The sequence below is a fragment of the Piliocolobus tephrosceles genome, chromosome 7 (assembly GCF_002776525.5).
Source record: "Piliocolobus tephrosceles isolate RC106 chromosome 7, ASM277652v3, whole genome shotgun sequence".
In the NCBI taxonomy this organism is placed as follows: domain Eukaryota; kingdom Metazoa; phylum Chordata; class Mammalia; order Primates; family Cercopithecidae; genus Piliocolobus; species Piliocolobus tephrosceles.
In genome coordinates this window covers 31,704,854-31,712,266 of record NC_045440.1, presented here as the reverse complement: position 1 = coordinate 31,712,266, position 7,413 = coordinate 31,704,854, and the positions used below count along the sequence as shown (strand labels likewise).

The 7,413-nt window shown below is 43.7% G+C and overlaps 1 protein-coding gene across 1 annotated transcript in view; it reads left to right on the top strand.

The window, feature by feature from the left end:
* FUT10 (fucosyltransferase 10) overlaps nt 1–7,413 on the top strand; it is a 110,982-nt gene that overhangs the window by 40,039 nt on the left and 63,530 nt on the right. The gene's annotated exons all lie outside the window — the stretch shown is intronic.

Below are 7,413 nucleotides of genomic sequence, written 5' to 3'. Positions count from 1 at the left end.
AAAAAAAAAAAAAAAAAAAAAAAAAACAAACCAAAAAAACTAAATAAAATTAAGCAAGATATGAATAAATTGTGAGCAAAATATTAAAAGAAAAGAGCATGTAGATGGCAGTTTCACCAGGAAGCGTAGTCGTGAGAAGTCTCTGGAAAGGAAACGTGTCTTGGATAGGGAGGAATGAATAAGAAAATATTTTTTAGTTCCTCCCTGTCTCCTTCCTGTTTTTGATTGATCAAAGTTTTCCCCAGCACTCTGGGTCATGTTAGTTTGTTCCTTGGACAGCCGCTGGGAAAACTAGAGCCAGTGACAGCATCCACAGCACTAGCCAGCGAGCCAGTGCACCTGTATGTGTGCCCAGCCAGCCTCTTGTTATCTGGTGGCAGTGGCAGGGAAGACCCCAGGAGGCAGCAAGGCCCTGTCAGGTGATGTGGGAGCCCCCAGGTAGTGAGGAGCTGCCCTGCAGTGGCTTTAGCAGGGGTGGAGGTGCACATCAGTGAGCCTTGCTCTGGGGAGGGTTGGAACCTCCTTTCTGGGGCCATAACTGATTCCAGGTGGTCCTCCTGGAATCATCAGCAGCACTGCACTGAAAGCCAAGGTCTGGTGCCCTGCGCAGGAGCTCTCTCCAGTTCTACAGGAGGCCACAAGTGATCATGGGAAGGGGAAAAAGGAATCAAATAGCTTTTATGCTTACTTGGTTTGTTTTTAAAGAACCCACGGAGCTGCGTTAAACTCTGGGTCCTAAGGAGCAAGGTCATGAAAGAGGAATCAGCGGCCTTCCCATTAGCTGGCCTTTCCATCATGCCCTCTGGCGCTTCCTTTCTCCTCCACACGTTGGGAATATGGCAGTGGGAGGGGTGTCTTGGTGAGGGGTGGAGAGAAAACAAAGCTAGGAAGAGCAAAGACAAAATGAATAAGAATCAGATTCAAGAGGGTCCTATAAGTAAAATGCTTAATGTGGACCTGCTGCAGGGAAACTTTGTTTTTTTTTTTTTGTTTTTGAGACGGAGTCTTGCTCTGTTGCCCAGGCTGAGTGCAGTGGTGTGATCTTGGCTCACTGCAACCTCTGCCTCCCATACTCAAGCCATTCTCCCGCCTCCGCCTCCCGAGTAGCTGGGATTACAGGCATGTGCCACCACACTCAGCTAATTTTTGTTATTTTTAGTAGAGATGGCGTTTCACCATGTTGGTCAGGCTGGTCTCAATCTTCTGACCTCATGATCTGCCTGCCTTGGCCTCTCAAAGTGCTAGGATTATAGGCATGAGCCACCGTGCCTGGCTTTTTATTTTATTTATTTATTTGTTTATTTATTTATTTTTTGAGACAGTGTCTTGCTCTGTTGCCCAGGCTAGTGTGCAGTGACACAATCTCAGCTCACTGCAGCCTAGACCTCTTAGGCCTAAGTGATCCTCCCACTTCATTCTCCTGAGTATCTGGTACCACAGATATGTACTACCATGCCTAGTTAATTTTTCAAATTACTTTTTTTTTTTTTTTTGGAGACTGAATCTTGCTTTGTCACCCAAGCTGGAGTACAGTGGTGCTATCTTGGTTCACTGCAGTCTTCGCCTCCTGGGTTCAAGTGATTCTCGTGCCTCAGCCTCCCGAGTAGCTGGGATTATAGGCACCCGCCACCACGCCTGGCTAGTTTTTGTAGAGATGGGGTTTCACCATGTTGGCCGGGCTGGTCTTAAACTCCTGACCTCAGGTGATCCACCTGCCTCATCCTGCCAAAGTGCTAGGATTACAGGCGTGAGCCAAGCTCCCAGCCTCAAATTTAGTTTTCGTAGAGATAAAGTCTTCCTATGTTGCCCAGACTCTGCAGGGCTATTTTTGAAAAGAATGATTAATGAATAATTTTTTTTTTTTTTTTTGAGACTGAGCCTCACTCCGTTGCCTAGGCTGAAGTGCACTGTTGTGATCTCGGCTCACTGCAACTTCTGCCTCCTGGGTTCAAGCGGTTCTCCTGCCTCAGCCTCTTGAGTAGCTGGGATTACAGGTGTGTGCCACCATGCCCGGTTACTTTTTGTATTTTTGGTAGAGACGGGGTTTTGCTATGTTGGTCAGGCTGGTCTCGAACTCCTGACCTCAGGTGTTCTACTTGCCTCAGCCTCCCAAAATGTGGTATTACAGGTGTCAGTCACTGTGCCTGGTCTCAATGAATGATTTTAAGTACTTCTTTATGCTACAAGGAAATTTATCAAAATTTAAAGGAGCAGTGCAAATGTCCTTTGAAGAGCTTACTTAGACCTTGATTATTTTGTTTATCCTGAAAATTCTTTTATAATAAAAAATGCATGTGGAATTAGTTAAAATATTTTAATAGCTTTTTGATAGCTAAATATTTCTATTTGGTTGCACATTTTAATGTATTCTAGCACTATAATGTTTAGTATATTCAGGCCTTTATATATAAAGCAGCATATTTGGGATTTCTGTATAGCAGGCACTCTGATGTGGAAAGAGCATTGATTTGGAAGTCAGAGTATCTAGGTTTGAGATCCAGCTCTAATACTAGCCATGTAACTGTGAACAATTCACATAATCAATCTAGCATTCCCAAATCTAAATGTACATGTGAATCACCTGGAAAAATTAAGAGACAGCATTTTGTTTCCTACCCGTACCAATAGGAATGAGGCCTGGGAACTTGTGTTTTTTATTTTTACTTTTTATTTTACTTTTTTTTTTGAAGCGGAGTCTCACTGTTGTTGCCCCGGTTGGTATGTAGTGGCGCGATCTTGGTTTACTGGAACCTACACCTCCCAGGTTCAAGCAATTCTTCTGCCTCAGCCTCCCGAGTAGCTGGGATTACAGGTGCCCACCATGCCTGGCTAATTTTTAGTAGAAATGGGGTTTCACCGTGTTAACCAGGCTGGTCTCGAACTCCAGACCTCATGTGATCCGTCCACCTCGGCCTCCCAAAGTGCTGGGATTACAGGCATGAGCCACCGTGCTTGGCTGTATTTTACTTTTTAAATAGAGACAGCGTCTTACTATGTTGCTCAGGCTGGTCTCAAACTCCTGGGCTCAAGAAATCTGTCCACTGCAGCCTCCAAAGTGCTAGGATTATAGGTGTGAGCCACTGTGCCAGGTCCCAAAATCTGTGCTCTTTATGAAGCTTCCCAGGAGATAATGGTGTGGTCCCTCAGAGGGAATGTGTTGGGGACAGCTCCTAGAAGATCTCTTAGGTGGTTTCTACTGCTAATATTTATGACTAAATATAAAAATCTCTAAGCTTCATCATGGGAATTTGTAGATGTATCTTTGGTTTTATCTTTTGTTATTGCTCCTATATGCCTATTATTTATTTGGTGTTAGCTTTGATTGGTAAAAAAAAAAATCCAATTACAGCATTATGCCTTTAGGAATATATAATCCTCTTTAATACATCAGCCCTGTAACAAAAGTTTCCAGGAATGTTTTGTGTTGAAATTGGAAAATTGTTTGTAATCAAGAATGTGAATTTTGATGATCCCTTCAAAGGAATTATGCAATTAGGGTATTCTTTTTTTTTCTTTTTTTTTTTTTTTGAAACAGAGTCTTGCTCTGTTGCCCAGGCTGGAGTGCAGGGGCTCAGTCTCAGCTCACTGCAACCTCCGCCTCCCAGGTTCAAGCGATTCTTGTGCCTCAACCTCTTACGTGACTGGGACTACAGGCACTCGTGCCACTGTGCTCGGCTAATTTTTGTATTTTTTGGTAGACACTGGGTCTCACCATATTGGCCAGGCTGGTCTTGAACTCCTGGCCTCAAGTGATCTGCCTGTCTTGGCCCCCCAAAGTGCTGGGGTTACAGGTGTGAGCCACCGTGCCTGGCCACCTAGGGTACACTTTTAGCCACATGGGTATGATTAGTCTTTGAGGAGCACTTAATTATTGGACTAATATGGCATCTGGTGATATCTGAAAGTGTCAAGCGAGTGGTCTCTGCTTTGAGTGAGATACTTAGCTGATGCTGAGCAAAAGCATGGATCCGGGAGGGATGACTTTGAAATCCTTCTCTACTATCTCCACCCAGGCCCACACAGACCCAGAATGCACACTTTCCAAGGATAAGTGTGCGTGTTGCCGTAAAACTGTAAAACTCTTGAGGCTGGTGGGGCTCTGGGGTCATCTGAGTTAGTTGTCTGTCACAGTATACAAGTGTTCCTAGTTTTCTTTAAAACGATGTCGTTGGCTAGGTGTGGTAGTTCACTCCTGTAATCCCAGCACTTTGGGAGGCTGAGGCGTACGGATCACCTGAGGTCAGGAGTTTGAGACCAGCCTGACTAACATGGAGAAACCCCGTCTCTACTAAAAATACAAAATTAGCCAAGTGTGGTGGCTCATGCCTGTAATCCCAGCTACCCAGAAGGCTGAGGCAGGAAAATTGCTTGAACCCAGGAGGCGGAGGTTGCGGTGAGCCGAGATCCTGCCATTGCACTCCAGCCTGGGCAATAAGAACAAAACTCCGTCTCAAAAGAAAAAAAAATAAATGAAATGATGTCTTTAAATTTCTTCTGTGAGCAATAACTGTAAAAATCCTGGTTTCTCTCAAGTCTTTGACACATGATTGGCTTGGGTGGTCCATATTCCCTTTTTTCTCAAGGTAACTAAACACTAGTTTTTATTTTCATACATGTTTGCAACCTTCCTAGTCAAATTGTCCCATAGTTTGAAGCAAAGGGAAACGATCACACTCTAAATTCCCAGGTTTCCTACTTTCAGCCTCTAAATTGGTTTTCCAGGCACCCCTGGTTACGTTACCAAAAGATTGAGAGGAGTTGAAGGCATAAAGATGAAAGGACCATTTTTGATTTTTGGGGGCAACCAAGTTACTTTGGCTTTTGCTCATCCTGTAACATTGATCTCCCCGGCCAGTGCTCTGTCTTCCAAGGGTAATAATGACATTTGGCACCAGGACATCATTATGCTCATACAAGTCATAGATTTTCTCAGTCACAGCCTGGGTGTGAAATGGGGGTTGGTAATGGCGTTGGTGGAGTAGAGGGTGATGAGTTTTGGCATATGGGAAAGTTTGGTAGGCTTACGTATAAACTGGAGCCTTTTTTTTCTTTTTTTTTTTTGAGACAGGGTCTCATTCTGTCATCCAGGCTAGGGTGCAGCGGTGCAATCCCGGGTCACTGCAACCTCTGCCTCCTGGGTTCAAGTGATTCTTTTGCTTTACTCTCCCGAGTAGCTGGGATTACAGGTGCCCACCACCATGCTCAGTGAATTTTTGTATTTTAGTAGGGATAGGGTTTCACCACGTTGGCCAGGCTGGCCTCGAGCTCCTGGCTTCAAGTGATCCACCTGTCTCGGCTTCCCAAAGTGCTGGGATTACAGGCATGAATCACCCTGCCCGGCCTGTTATTATTATTATTTTTTTCATTTTAGTTAAGATCAAGTGTTTCTCCTCATCATTGGTTGCATACACCCATACCTCCTGTACCTTTTCTTGCTCAGCTTTTTGTCACTGTCTCTTCCTCCCCTTCCTCCATCTGCCCTCCCCCTCAATTGCTTCATGCATTTCTGCCATGAATTATAGAAAGTACATATCTTCTTTGTAACGCCCCACATGCACTATTTTATACTGTATTGTTCCTTGGAAGAAAGAAGCCAAAGTTGATTTACATTAGTCAAACAAAGATTACATACTCGGTTTGACAGAAACAACTTCTGTCTTTATGAACAATGGCAGATCTAATTTTATACATTTCCATACTTTGCAGAGATAATAGTGACTTTTTTGGCAGGGAGAGGGGTGATGTGAGGCATGTGATAACTAAACTCCCTACCCTGAATTGCTTGAAAAACTGGAGTAATGGAAAGACCTTGGGTCCGAGAGTACTGCAGTAAATATTGAGCCGAATTTGTCACCACATGTTAGATCTCTGACATTGGCATCATTACTTAGTATCTTTAAGCTTCTTTTCTTATTTGTAAAATGAAAATATAAAACCATTTTCTTTAGGATTTTTGTAAGGTTTGAGTATAATTCATGTAAAGTACACAACATATTGTCTGGGGCAGGGTGGATGCCCAGTAAGTTGTATCCTGTGACTTAGCATCATACGTTTGTTCAGATGAGCTGCTGTACAAAGTTAAAGAGCAGTGGCAATAGGATTATAATAGTGTCTTAGCCTGTTTTGTGCTACTGTAACAGAATACTGGAGACTGGATAATTAATATGCAACAGAAATTTATTGGCTCATGGTTCTGGGGGCTGGGAAGTCTAAGATGGAAGGGGTCATCACTTGGCGAGGTCCTTCTTGCTGTGTCATCCCATGGTGGAAGGGCTAAAAAGAGTGAGAGAGCAAGAGGTTAGACTCATAGCCTCAAGCCCTTTTATCATCGGCATTAATCCATTCAGAGGGTGGAGCTCTCATGATCTAACCACCTCCCATTAGGCCACACCCCCCAACACTGTTGTGTTGGGGATTAAGTTTCCAACACATGCTTTTTGGGAGACACATTCAAACCACAGCAAAGGTATTTAAAAGCTGTACTAATCAAGATGGTTTTGTGGGGGAAAAAGCTTTTCTTCTTCTCTTGAATAGGTTACCATCTCCCTTGTTAGTCTAAAGCATCCATCTGTTTTGGGGAGAATAGGACTGTTGCAGGAGAAAAGTTTGACATTCATATTCAGTTTTGACATTCATAATAGGGTCTTTCCTATAAAATAATAACAGTCTAAAGTCAGACTATTCTCTTGAAGGGATTTAAAAAATTTCTTTAGCTCCTCCTTTAACATAATAAGAATGAAGACTGGAATACTCAGTGCTTACTTAGATTTCTCCTGTTGAGAGCGTGTTGCTTCCAGTGGTGACAGCTTGGTCAGGAGCCTTGACACTCCATGGTTGAAGGAAGGGGAGACAGCCTTATGTCTCTTAGTCTTAGGTGTTGGGAAGAGAACCAGGAGAGAGGAGATGAGGAAGTTAGAGGTCAGTTTTTTTTTTTTTTCTTTTTTCCTTTTGAGATGGAGTCTCGCTCTGTCACCAGGCTGGAGTGTAGTGGCGAGATCTTGGCTCACTGCAACCTCTGCCTCCTGGGTTCAAGCGATTCTCCTGCCTCAGCCTCCCAAATAGCTGGGACTACAGGCATGCACTACCACACATGGCTAATTTTTATATTTTTTAGTAGAGATGGGGTTTCACCATGTTGGTCAGGATGGTCTTGATCTCTTGACCTTGCGATCTGCCCACCTTGGCCTCCCAAAGCGCTGGGATTATAGGCATGAGCCATCACGCCAGGCCGAGATCAGTCTTTGTATTTGCTCTTGCCAACCCCAAATCTTGCTTTGGGGATAACTTTTGAAGACGAGATTTTAGAAATGTTGTGTTAAATTGAGGAAGCCATAAAGACAACAGGTTTTGAGATAAACTAGTTATTTTGATAGATTGGCTGGGCAGGCAGTGGGCTTGTGGTCTGCTTTCCAA